The sequence below is a fragment of the Syngnathus scovelli genome, chromosome 7 (assembly GCF_024217435.2).
Source record: "Syngnathus scovelli strain Florida chromosome 7, RoL_Ssco_1.2, whole genome shotgun sequence".
Classification (NCBI taxonomy): Eukaryota; Metazoa; Chordata; class Actinopteri; order Syngnathiformes; family Syngnathidae; genus Syngnathus; species Syngnathus scovelli.
The window spans coordinates 14081314-14095440 of NC_090853.1; the positions used below are offsets into that span (position 1 = coordinate 14081314).

General features: G+C 41.0%; 1 protein-coding gene across 8 annotated transcripts in view; it reads left to right on the forward strand.

The window, feature by feature from the left end:
- The first annotated feature begins 915 nt into the window (after positions 1-915).
- Positions 916-14127, forward strand: part of fat3a (FAT atypical cadherin 3a) — a 241524-nt gene continuing 228312 nt past the window's right edge. For 6 of the 8 annotated variants that reach the window (XM_049725605.1, XM_049725607.1, XM_049725609.1 and 3 more), the window contains exon 1: positions 918-1080. The gene's annotated coding sequence lies outside the window, so the exon portion shown is untranslated. Of the gene's footprint in view, positions 1081-14127 lie in introns of all 8 variants that reach the window. The other 2 variants (XM_049725613.2, XM_049725606.2) reach the window with 2 other exon arrangements.

The window sequence follows — 14127 nt, forward strand, 5'->3', positions numbered from 1 at the left end:
CTATCTATCTATCTATCTATCTATCTATCTATCTGTCCGTCCGTCCGTCCGTCCGTCCGTCCGTCCGTCCGGTAAGGCCTGCAGATGGCATGGTCTGTCAATAAATTGAACCCGGTGAATACAGCAGCCTCTTCTCAATGGCTTCCCCGTGTCTTTTGATGACAGTTTCTTAGAATAAAAATTTTGCAAGGCAAATGTAGTGACACCTTAGGTTTACAAGATAACAGAATCATGCTGCTGCCATCCAAGAATACCATGTGACAGAATATTTTGTAAACCCAGTATTAGGAAGATAGGATCAAATAACTGTTTACACTTTTGAGCCATCTGAACACAGCACTGATAGAAATTATATTTCCTATTTTCACATTCTAAATTCAAGTTCTGGAATTGTAGACTAATTAAGACTTATTGATTTGACACTGCCCCCAATAAAAAGACCGGTTTCAGACAGTTAATTTTCTAATTGATTTCTTCTTTTTGGCACAGTCAATTAACTACTTAATTTTTACACATTTAATTCCATTACGAGGCTTCAGAGTTGATTTGTAAAAAAATTGATAAAACGCCCCAATTTATCAACTTTGCACATGTGCTTGTATTTATTTCATCACCAAAATCTGAATTAGTTAAAAAATGCTGTTGGTAAAACATGGTGAAACATTAAATTATGTAAAATGTGTACGAGAAATTACTTGCGAACATCCAAACATTTACGTTGATGCAAACTTTATAGGTTAACATTAATGTTTGTTTAAAAATCACCCTTGTTACAATGGCCAATTTTTTAGGTGTACAACAGACCAAATTAAGTGAAATAATTAGTTTTTGCACCACGGGAATTACTGAATTGAAAATATTAGAATACAATCTGTTGGTTCTCCTGCAGGCTGTGCTGTGCCCGCGCACTTCTGCGTGCAACACGGCTCCGTCATGAGCGCGCTAAAGCAGCAGAGGAGAAAGCTCACAGGGGGAGAAGCCACTCGATGAGCAGTTGCTGTGCGTTACAGTTATACCGGTGTGGATGGTAATCAGAAGTACGACAGAGTTATTCCCTGGGATATTCCGCAGCATATATCGGTAAGTCCCCCCCATGTATTTCTTAGATGATGTATGCGAAGTTCGGAACATGCACGTAAACGTGCGGTGAGGATGAATGAGGAGCAACGCGGATTTCTGCAACCAGTGATGCGATATACAGTATTAAATGAATACCTATCATGTGCTGGATAAAACAAATGACCAAGAGCATGATGCACCTCAATGCTGTAAATGAAGTCCTGCAGCAGTGTGTGTCTTGAATAAAAGGGTGGTGGAGGAAGGAAGAGCGGATGAGAGGTGATTGCTGATGATTAGTGAGCTGAGCATGGAGCTTCAGTCTCAGTCGCGTGGGACTGTCCGGGCTCAGCTAGCGTCTCCGTGTTTTTTTGTTTTCATATTACTACGAACCTAAGCCCTGTGGAATGTTAAGAACTATAGCCACACGTGTCGGAGCGCTCAGCATGAGAGTATTCCACAGAGGCAGGTGTATGTTGAATACGCGAGTACAAACCGTCAGCGACTTGAATATCAATGGTTTTGGTTGCATTTGCTTGAAAAAATCATGAAGTACAAACGTATACTGTGTCCTTGATATTAATTAGTTTCCACACTCAACCTTCAGATATAGAGAGAACTCATAGTGATCATTGTGATTCCTGCAGGATTGTATATAGCTGCAGAGAAGCATATGGAAGCAACAACTGGGGCTGGTCTAAAATGTCCCAGGGATCTCCATCATGAAGGTTACCACCAGTCATTATAGGGCTGCTTTGGCGGGGTTGAGAATATTTACAGTCGAGTTTCTGCAAAAGCCATCAGGATGCATGAGACCAATTTCTGATGTGACCAAAGTGGTTATTTAGTTTACAGCCTGGCTTCTCTGATTACAACATACATCACATGCACACGCAAGCGAGCATGCACACACACTCGCACACAATAACACACGCACACACATACCTGTGTACACACATCTACTGCTTTGTGTATTAAGCGGCATCTTCTCACCTTTCAGCTGGCAGGCAGCCAAACAACTGCACAGCTGTATTGCTGCCTGGTGGGCCTGTGTTTACAGCTCCTCCTCATTTCACGCCATATCACCTCCTCCTCTTCCACCCTCTCACCTCTTATCCTTGCACCTCCTTTATCACACTGGTCTTGCTTTCAACAGTTTTGCATAGTCTGGGCCTTAGATCAGCCGGTCAGTCACTGTAGACTTGCGTCCTTGCAGTAGCCTACATAATATTTCTAGCACGTAACCAAACAGAGCCTGCAGGTGTTTATCATTCTGTCGAATTAATTTTTAACCACCTTTGGTCTTCTCGGAAGATTTAGTTTATTGCTGTTTGACATATGGGGAAATGAGCACAGAAGTGATCGTCCAACATACATAATGCACCATTATATTTGGTTTAAAAATCTATAGATTACCTGGACTGGTTTTAATACTGGTTTTGTAGTTCATCTCTTTATTGAGCAGAAATGCTTACATTTTGTTCTGTAGTGTGTGGACAGTAACGCCTCAAGTGTGGCATCAAGTTTTCTTTACCATTGATTATCAAAATTAATCATCAATGAAGTTGATAATGGTTAGTTGTTGACTAATTCTTTCATCTCCTCCAAATTTAGACAATGTAGTGGAGCAAGAGGTCGCACAGAAACTTTTTTGTTGTTTTTGACTAGTCATATTTCTTAGTTCTGGGCAAAGAACCCATCCTGGCATACATTTTTGATTGATCTTGTTTGGGTATTAGAGAGAAGCTAGAGTCTATCCCACCAAGACGAAACTGTACACCCTTAAAACTGCTGGGCAAAACAACCCAGGAAGTTGGGTCAAATTGAGCACACCGCATAGGTCGGTCCAATTTTTAACCCAAACTGGGTTGTTTTTACCACAGCATTTTTAAGGGTATATAGTTTGTGCTCGCTTGCATTAGACGTGAATATAAATGAAATTGCATTTATTTAAATAACTCTGCATATGGAAAATATTTATCCACCCATTTTCTGTACTGCTTTGTCCCTACGGAGGGTCGAGGGCGTGCTGGAGCCTATCCGAGCCGTCATCGGCAGTAGGCGGGGACACCCTGAACCGGTTACCAGCCAATTGCAGGCCACCCCCTAACCCTAACAACCATCTGTACTCGCACTCACACCTACGGGTAATTTGGAGTGCTCAATCAGCCTACCATGCATATTTTTGAGATGTGGGAGAAAACCCATGCAGGTGCGGGGAGAACATGCAAACTCCACACAGGGAGCGCCGGAGGTGGAATCGAACCCGCACCCTCTGAACTGTGAGGTGGACATGTTAACCAGTGCATTACTGTGCCACCCTAGGAAAATATTTAAATTTGAAAAATATCCAAGATATACGGTACAGATAATGGCTGGATGGATATAATATATGGAACATTTTCAGAGATCACCAACGTGAAGCCCGCGAGCAGCAGTAGCCCGTAGCATTGTTCTAAAAGTAGCTCGTCTGTGATAGAACATTGGGATTTTCTTGGAACGACGTAAAAAAAAAAAACATTTAAAAATGCAAACTCTTGTAGAGATGTATGAACAAAGAGAGTGCATATATTTCTCTGTTTCCTAATTATTGTGAGGCATCGGTAACATGACAACCAGTGTCTGAAAATGCATATTGTAGCACATAATGTTATTAAAAGTAATTTGCGCTAATTAATTTCAGATGCCAATCAAATTGATAGCCCTCAGCCGTAATCAGTACATAAGAAGTAGGTCTTCTTAAAAAGGTTGGTGACCCCTGTTCCAGACATTCCCAACATATTATAATACAATATATAATGTTGTCTATAATGTTGTCTATACTGTTGCTCATTTTGTCATTTTATTGAAGTGAGGGCAGCTCAAGTGCATGCCTCACAATTATGAGGTTTGTAATTCTGCTCCAGCCTTTATGTATGTTGCATGCATGTCTTCCTTGTACTTTCCGAACTTTCTGGTATCCGGTTCTCTGGGTTTCACCTGCATTCCAGTAACATGCTTGTTCGGTTGATTGAAGAAGCTTAATTGACCAGAGTTTGAACACGAGTGTGCCCTGTGATTGGCTGGTGGACCAGTCAAATTTGTGCCAGCTGAAAGGCCCCTGGTCACCCCTGGCTCTAAAAAGTACAGGTGGTATATGAAATGGATGAATCAACTCATTAAAACATATCGCTGATGATTATGCACTGCCAAATATTGTCAATCCTTTAACCCATTTTAGCATCTCTCCAACTGTTTTTAAAAACGTATAACACAAAGAATAGGTAGATGTTAATATAATATAATATAATATAATATAATATAATATAATATAATATAATATATATATATGGCGGCTCGGTGGCGCAGTGGGTAGCACAGTGGGTAGCACGTCCGCCTCACAGTTAGGAGGTTGCGGGTTCGATTCCACCTCCGGCCCTCCCTGTGTGGAGTTTGCATGTTCTCCCCGGGCCCGCGTGGGTTTTCTCCGGGCGCTCCTGTTTCCTCCCACATTCCAAAAACATGCTTGGTAGGCCGATTGAAGACTCCAAATTGTCCCTAGGTGTGAGTGTGAGTGTGAATGGTTGTCTGTCTCTGTGTGCCCTGCGATGGGCTGGCAACCGGTTCAGGGTGTCCCCCGCCTACTGCCCGATGACGGCTGGGATAGGCTCCAGCACGCCCGCGACTAAGCGGTTCAGAAAATGGATGGATGGATAATATATATATATATTATATATAAATGGCAAGTCTGAAAAGTACATTTCACTTAATACTATCATTACTTGCTTTGCCATGGATTCACCCACAAGAAACAATATTTTCTATGTTTGTATGAGTTTGGTGAAACAAAGTACAGATCGTGGGATCATTGCAAATGATCTGTAGTCAAATAACACTATGTTAAAAATAAAAGCAGCAACAGACATTTTATTTGACAACAAATTTATTAAATCAGGTACAAGTACATTTATATGTGGTTTCAGATTGTCTTATTGCCGTCGATGAGTCAGTGTGCCAAAGCCTCCAATGTGCTCGTTGTGAGTGCAGACTTGACTATTGAATTTGCTTAAAGATGTTTTTTGAAAAATATCTGAGCCAGATGTCTTATCAACTAGTCATTCGACAGTCAATACTGAATATACAAAATTAATCCATTTTACTTCACGCTGTATTTGCACGACATAATCAAATATTTTTTCACGAGATTATATTCTGCTGTTACAAATTTACGTAATAATGATCAGTTTTGATTGACACTATCAGCTAGGATTATAAATTAACATTCCATTCCATTGCATTACTGACAACAAATTGTCGAAACTGTTTGAAGTAATAAACTCATCTGTCACCTTTACCCATGCAGCTAATTTGGTAAGTATGGCTCTTCTACCCGTGACTCTGAACTGGTTTAGCAGAAAAGAAATGCTAGCTGGATGAGCATCTCTACGTCAGTACAAGCGGCAGGTTAAATTGACTTTTAATGTTGGCTTCATTAACAACATTGCATTGCTCTTCAGGAGTTTTATGTATATAATATATCATATGTATTCTATAATATAGTGTATTGTGACTGTTAAAAGAATATCTCTTTTCCAAATTTGCTCATTTATTACTTCAATGTGCATTCAAGTAGTGTGTTTGTTTTGTTGAGCTCTATGTGCATAAACCAAGGCCTGACCAAAATATGTTCTTTTGATAGTTTTGAGTAATTAAGTTTTAGTAGTTGAATAAATCCAGTTTTGAAATCACTGAAAATGTGTTTTAATCATGATTTCAGCCATGTTCAAAACAATCATGATTGTTTTTCTATAACCGCCCAGCCCTCGTAGAGCGTAATCTGAATACATGACCAAGGAGGCAAATACTTGTCTATACGTGTATTGCAGAGATGTATATCATTTCCTTCTGGCGAACAGCTTGGATTTATTGAATCTTGTGTCGTAATGATGACTGCAGATGTACACTACATGCAGATTTTTAAGAGGGGTGATGTGCGTCTCCTGCTGCAGCGGCTGACCTCTCTGCCAAGCATACTGACCTCCACATGAAGGAGGAGGAGGAGGAAAGGGAGGCCATCCCCCTGTTCGTTTTGTTCTCATTCTCCCTGAGCGCCTCGCTCCACAGGCTGCCTGCTTGGAAATGGCATTACTGCAACCCCTCCCCTCCGTGCTCCTCCACCCTCCCCCACATTTCTCCTTCATCTCCGGGGTCCCGAGGGCTTTGTGAGCGTCTGTTCGTGCCAAATGCCAGCACTCCGAAAGCCCCCTTCCCTCACTCTGACTGTGTAGGAGAGAGAGTGAGTTGGGGGATTTCTTTGGTTCCCCTCTCCATACAAGCTAGGGGTGCCTGTTATGTGCTCCTTCGTGTCGGAGCGGTTGGATAGTGTGAGTAAGTGTGTGTTTGTGTGCAAGGACCCACTATTGTTCTCAGCAACTGCTGGAATGCTGTTGAATAGTGGTCGTGGCAGTACAGCGGCATTGTCTGTCTTTGTCATTTTTTGTATGTGTATGGACCATTTTGGCCTCTTTTGAGAGACTGTCTTGCCTCACAATGAGCCTGCTTCTCTGCCCTAAACACTGTCTGGTCTGCTGTACATAAGGTTGTGGACTAAAGCAATATGCTGCATCAGTTTTGCCATCAACGACTAACATCAATATTAATTTAGAGTAATTAGCAGTAGTTAAATGTCTAGAATATGCTGATAGGATTTGCTGCTGCAGTTCAAATATGTTAAAAGTAGGGCTGAACGGATTCATAATAGTACAATTTTAACCCTGCCCTAAATTCGCAAATTAACTTGATTATTTTTTCAATATCAAATTTGTTATTCTTGAATAAGAGAAATCAGAATCAGAGTCATCTTTATTGGCCAAGTAAGACGACCTAAGGAATTTGTCTCTAGTAATTTGAGTCACACTAGCATTATAGCAACAAGCAACAAAGAAACGTTTACACACAAATAAGTACAGAGAGCCATTAAACAATGTAGGGATATCATTAGTGCTGTAGTACGAAACAGTGACAGCTGTCCAAATGATGCGGAGAGTCTTCAAGCAAAATAAAGTGAACAGGCGTGCAGTAATTAGGATATAAAGAGGATCATGCAAATGATGCAGAGTCCTTGAATCCTTTTTGTCCAGGGGGGTGAAATAATGATCAGCAACAGTTAAACAAATATGTAGAGTCAATCCTACAATGATCGATGCGGTAAACCTTGCTTCATGCTTGATGCGTGAATGCTCTGCTCAAAAACAAGACAAGCGGAATCTGTCGTGTATTTTGCAGTATTTTCTATTCTGTGTGGCTTGCAACTGCAGTTAGCCAATATACTCCCATACTGTAGGGGGCAGTGAAATGAATGTTTGGCATACGAACCACACTACACTGTGAATACTACTACATTTTATAACGTGGCAATACTCACAGGTTAATCAATGATGACACACTGTTTAATAAATAATAACTGTTTGATTGATAACACATTCACATCTTTCAGAAGGTGTATTCTTCGTTCTTCCTGGATCCACTCTACTCTAAGGCACCCTTTCTTGCTTTTAGGAAGCAATCTCTTAAATTGTTCCAACTTTTTTAATCGCCTCCTTGTCTACTCCAAGTAATGTCCCAGCAACTTGTTTTTCAATTGTGCAAATGTTTGAACTGTATCTACAATCGTCGAGCAGAAGTTGCTCGTCTGCTATGTTTTCTGCGTGGTCGTGTCCGCATGAATATACAAATCTCAGAAGGTATGCGAGTCTGCTGGTTTTAGTGCACATAGATCAATCGTGCCTACCTGAGGGAAGGAGATGGAAAAGGTGGCAACCAGGATGTGAAGGATCAGAGAGAATTTTGTCTTAGTTCTTGTGGTGTGCAAGTCATCATAGCAGGCAGGAGGGAGCCAATGATTGTTTCGGCAGTATGTCTCCCTGATTTATTGTGACATTCAATAAATATTTAAATGGTGCACTGGTCTATGCAAATGGTCTGTGAAATCTGGTATTGTTTTACATAGTTGAAGATTTTTAAAAAATATAGCACAATAATCACTTTCCATGTTAATATTGACGCAGGCCGTAGGTAGTCTATTACTAATTTAATTAAGCTTTTAGGAAAAAACTCGGAACTATAACTAATGCTTTTTTCCAATTCATTTGCTCAGCACTGATTATTATAGATTTCAAAAAGGCACTGTCGTCTAGGACTTTTGGACACTTCAGGACACAACAGAATGGCGTGACAAACAGTGAGCTGCAGAACTGTGTTTAAAAAGCCTCAATGATGAAAGGTTAACTCAGGGTGAGACTGATTTGATTTGACAAAGAGATGCTGACAATGAAACTCCTAGAAGGTCTTTGTGTGTTGCTAGTTTCAGAATTGACTGTTGGAATCTACAGTATTAGTGTAACCTACTCTAAAAGACTGTCCAAAATGGTGGCAGTAATATGATATTGTGAAAGATGTTTCGTTTGTTCAGTCTGACCAGCAGTACCATGTGGATCCCGGGACTTAAATACAAACATAATTTATGGCTTGCTGAACCTTCTCTGTCACTATATATGAGTTCAGCAGAACAACCATTTGATCTGGTAGAATTAACAGAGTACTATGGCATTTCCATCAGATATGATGTGATGCAATTACTGTGTGTAGAAATGGACCTCCATAAAAAAAGAATTATTCTTTTATGTTCTTATGTAGCGTGTGGGATTTGTTTGTCATTTTCCTCTGTGAGCATTAACAGGCGGAGCCTCCTGCATCATACATTCGGGCACTTTCAATGAGCTGGAGTTGTAGGTGCAGCAGTAGCCGATGGGAGACGAGACGGAATTATTTTAATTGCTTCCTTCATTGTCTTGGTTTCCAAGGATTGTCTTTCCAGTGAAACTTAGACTGCGCTTACTGTTTTTTGCCTGACTTCTGGTAACAGTAAGTACAGTACACATGCGATTTCTGTTATTTATGTTTTTCATTTCTTGTGTAGGTTTTACTTTTTATTAGTTTCCGCTGTGGCTCTCTCAAGTCTCAACCATCTTTTTTTTGTTTATTAATTACAATGTGAGTTATTTATGCATCACATCAATTTGCCCCTTATTGTTCTCAATTTAGTTATTTAAATTATTTTATTTTCATGTCGGTTCTTCGAGTCTGCTTTGGGAGCAGTCAAATCAGATAGACTCCCTTATCACAAAAACTTGAGTCTTTGAGAACTAAGACAGGCCATCCCAAGAACTTTTAATGGGAGCCCAATGCATCATTTTCTGTCTATATAAAGCTGTTTTAACATGTATGTAATATGTAATGTGCTGCAATCAGCAGTCAGATGTTGATTCACTATACTCTGTGCATTTGATTACTCAAGGCTGTTGTCTAAATTTGTTGCAGTGTTCACAGCAGCCTACTGTATACAGTAACACTTTGTCACACTGGCATTTACTGTACTTGGCCATAATAAACCAATTTAGGGAATGAAGGTGTGATTGTTATCAGACTCAAATTAATTATACATGCAGTATGCCGTTAAAGAGGACCATTAAGGACCATTATCTCTTATCAGTGCACATAATTTCATCAAGCCTCTTTATGGTTGATTACGTACACCACCAATCATTTTCTATGTTTTAGGCAACACAAAGACAGGTGTTCCATTTTAATTTCTGCATGCTTGCAAAAATAGATTAATCTGTTACCTGTGCGCAGAAATCATAATTTCACCATCCCCCATTTCTAACTGCTGGAAAAGGTCATTACTGGTGACAAATTGCACTTCAGCTAATATTAATGGAGAATAATTATTTAAAATCTCATATTTGGAGACGGTACAGAACTCGCCTTCTCACCATAATTATCGATGAACTCAGAGCTGTCACCAAGAACAGGCCTACAAGTTGTTTGTGCCCCCCTTCCTTGAGGCTTGAGTCTCCGAAAAATATATTTTTTAATCACAATAAATGTGTATTTTAGTATTGTTGAAAAGGCTACAAAGTCAAAGAGTATGGTTAAGCTAGTGTTATGGTTAGTAATTTGCATACTTTGTATCCCGGAGGTGCCGAGGACTAAGCGGAACCTTAGATGGGATCGGGCCTTTTCTGTTGCCGATCCTTCCCTCTGAAATGACATCCCCTTAAATGTCAGGCAAGCCCCTTCTCTTTTCATTTTTAAAACTCGTTTGAAGGTCCATTATTCTTTGCCTTTTGACTCACTTTCAACTGTTATTCTGCTTCTGGCCATTCCCCTTTGTGCCAAATTGTGCAGCGTTTTTGATGTCTCCACATTACAGCGCAGTGATTGCTAAGTTGATGTGACTTCGCAAAGTCAGGAAGTGGTACCAATTCAGTGCCACCACAAGAGCATAAACGGGAAGTTGTGCTTAAATGTAGCTAGCTTAACCATGCTTTGTTGAATCTAATGTGCAACAGCCCATCATGTCGCAAAGTAAATCGTGTATGTGTGTTTGCACTGTAGCATACGAGCTGTGCATACACACACCAATGCAGTTGTTTATTGGGTAATTACAATCCCCCCCCCCCCCCCCCCCCCCCCCCTATGCATTTCTTTTCCCACCCTAGACTGGTAACAGTTCTGGCATCAGTCCCACGTTACCTTTCCCAACTAACCTTGTATGTAAGTGAACAGAAGGTATGATTTGGGATTTGTGAGCTCATTGTGCTTATGCACACAAAGTGGTTGCAGTGAAGGGCTCATATAACTATCCTGGCGGTGTGTCTAATTGGGCTTAAAATCATGCCTCAAGGCATGAATGGACAAAACATGAGTAGGTGGTGCCAACATCAGCTTGTACATCGTGAAGAGTATTGGAGGTTCTGTAGTCCACATGTCATTTTTTAGTTGCTGTCATCATTGCATCTGATAGGTGTCATTAGTTTCAATTTATTTCATTGGAACAACCTTTTAATTCCTTTGTGGTAATATTCATCATCTAATCAGTATGTACAGTGTTTAAGTGTCGAGTGTGTTGCAATGTTCACACAGATAGATATTCGTTCTTACTGCTGCTATGTATTCTTGGCACCACATAATACCAGAGCAGATGGGTACTTATAGTGGGTGGATGTTGGCAAATCAGTCACTCGCTTGTAGAACTGTACATCACAGTAATTAATTCGAGACTTGGCCTTCTGAATGACAGATCATAGCTCTCTCTCACATGCATCCTTCTGACCATCCTCTCGTCTATCCAGCCATCCGTTCATCTGTCGGTCAATCATCCATCGATCCGTCCAACCATCCGTTCGTCTGTCCGCCTGCTCACCTGTCCGTCCAACATCCCTCCGTCCGTTCACCTGCCCATCCATCCATCCATCCATCCATCCATCCATCCATCCATCCATCCATCCATCCATCCATCCATCCATCCATCCATCCATCCATATGTCTGCCCATCCATCCATCCATCCATCCATCCATCCATCCATCCATCCATCCATCCATCCATCCATCCATCCATCCATCCATCCATCCATCCATCCATCCATCCATCCATCCATCCGTATGTCCGTCCGTCCATCCATCCATCGAGCCATCCATCCACCTGCCCATCCTCGTGACAGCATAAGAGAGGCATCAAAAAATTAAAATAAAAAAATATTTTAAAAAGTCTGCCTCTGCTTTGCAGATTTAACTTATTGCGGGCATTGTAACCCCTGTGATAATCAAGGGAATACTGTACCGGTATGTAAATGAATGAATGAATGAATAAATAAATACGTAAATAAATAAATGAATGAATGCATAAATAAACAAATAAACGAGTGAGCGAACGATAACTAACTAACTAACTAACTAACTAACTAACTAACTAACTAACTAACTAACTAACTAAATAAATGACAATCTTAACTCATTGTGCATCTAAGTGTAGGTGATAGGGCTTAAAATAGATTTTTTCATGTCAAGAACCTGCGAAATGTTCTAAAGAACGCTTAGCAAACATTTGTGAAGGGTCATTCATCACCCAATCTGATACAGTACCTGAATTTAGAGCAAATGCAACAGGTACTGTATTTTGGCCTTATGCAGAAGGCTTGGTTCTATTTATCTATCTATTTATGAAGTGATGTTTACATGCTGATTGAATGTGAGTCATTGGTCAACACTCTGGACTCAACTATGTCCATCCATCCATTTTCTGAACCGCTTAGTCCCCACGGGGGTCGCGGGCGTGCTGGAGCCTATCCCAGCCGTCATCGGGCAGTAGGCGGGGGACACCCTGAACCGGTTGCCAGCCAATCGCAGGGCACACAGAGACAAACAACCATTCGCACTCGCACTCACACCTAGGGACAATTTGGAGTGATCAATCGGCCTACCAAGCATGTTTTTGGGATGTGGGAGGAAACCGGAGTGCCCGGAGAAAACCCACGCGGGCTCGGGGAGAACATGCAAACTCCGCACAGGGAGGGCCGGAGGTGGAATCGAACCCGCACCCTCCTAACTGTGAGGCGGACGTGCTACCCAGTGCGCCACCGAGCCGCCGGACTCAACTATGTAATTTTACTTTTTTTAACTCCACATTGTTTCAATTGACAATTGAGCTATTGTCAGCACTGACCTTACTATCAATCGGTGGTTCAGATGTTCACAAATTGGCCTTTCTCTGCTGTGGCCAATGCCTTTTTGTCAGAGATAGATTTTCTTGCAAGAGGTGTTGTTGACAGAAAATGGGAAAATGCTTTTATAGTGCAGCTTGGTGGCATTTGGGGAATCAATATCTTGTTAGGTCTAATGGGAAAGTGATTTAGCAATGAACTGAGATGTAAACTCTTCTCACCCTTTGACGTTACAGCTGACCAAAAGCAGAAAATTGTTAAAGTTAAAGTCAAAAGTTAAAAGTTAAAGTCCCAATGATCGTCACACACACATCTGGGTGTGGTGAAATTTGTCCTCTCCATTTAACCCATCCCCATGTGATTTTGATCCATCCCCTGGGAGAGAGGGGAGCAGTGAGCAGCAGCGGTGCCGCGCTCGGGAATCATTTGGTGATCTAACCCCCCAATTCCAACCCATGATGCTGAGTGCCAAGCAGGGAGGCAATGGGTCCCATTTTTATAGTCTTTGGTATGACCCGGCCGGGGTTTGAACCCACAACCTTCCAGTCTCAGGGCGGACACGCTACTATTGGGCAAACATTCCCATCTCAGGCACAGTGCCTTTCTTACAATATCTTTTTTGCAAATTAAATTATATAACTATATTGTGACCAGGTCTAAGTATCTTTGAGCAAGGTATTGAACCCCCAGTTTGTGATGGTGTGTCATCAGTAGGTAAATTTGAATTTAGTGTGAAGCTCTTTGAGGACTTCAATATGTGGAAAAGTGATAGATCAGTGAAAGACCATTTACCATCTACTGTACAAAGATGACATTGCCTCGCTGATGTTTACAGGCCATCCACATTTGAGTTAAGGTCAACATTTGGAATAACTCAGTTACACCCGTATATATTGTAGTTGGATCAATTGGAGTGTCCCCATCTAAACCGTGACGTGACGACTTCCTGTTAAAATAGATGTCATTTCTGCTTCTTATTTTCTATGGTCAACAAAAGCCATTACGCTCATGTCTTTTACCACACTAAAAGTTGTCGATTTCCTCCTCACTTGTTTACCTCTACTTGTGATTTTCTGTTGGGCTTCAGAGTAACAACAGAATATGAGAATATTTAGGCTTTTGTAGGGGTTTCCATGGCCTTGCGGAACAAGAATTTTGCCATTATGATTTTTAAAGGTTACCGTAATTGACTCCACATGAACATGGTTATTGATGTACATCACAAATGAACGTTGAACGGCTGAATTATTGCTGTCACCACAAATGTAAACTTTCAAGTGGGATTAACTTAAGTTGAATACGAAATTAACACTGCGATCTTTCACGACTTTGCAATTGGAAGGATGATCGTGACCACAACAAGCCTGCCTTCCCTGCTCGCACACAGCCCATATTTTGCATCTGATTATGTAAAGGTCGGATAAGTGCGACCTGAGCATATATACTGCAGTCATAGCAGATACATACCATATCTATATTTATCATGCGATTGAATCAGTACTACACTGTCTGTGAAGGATAACATAAA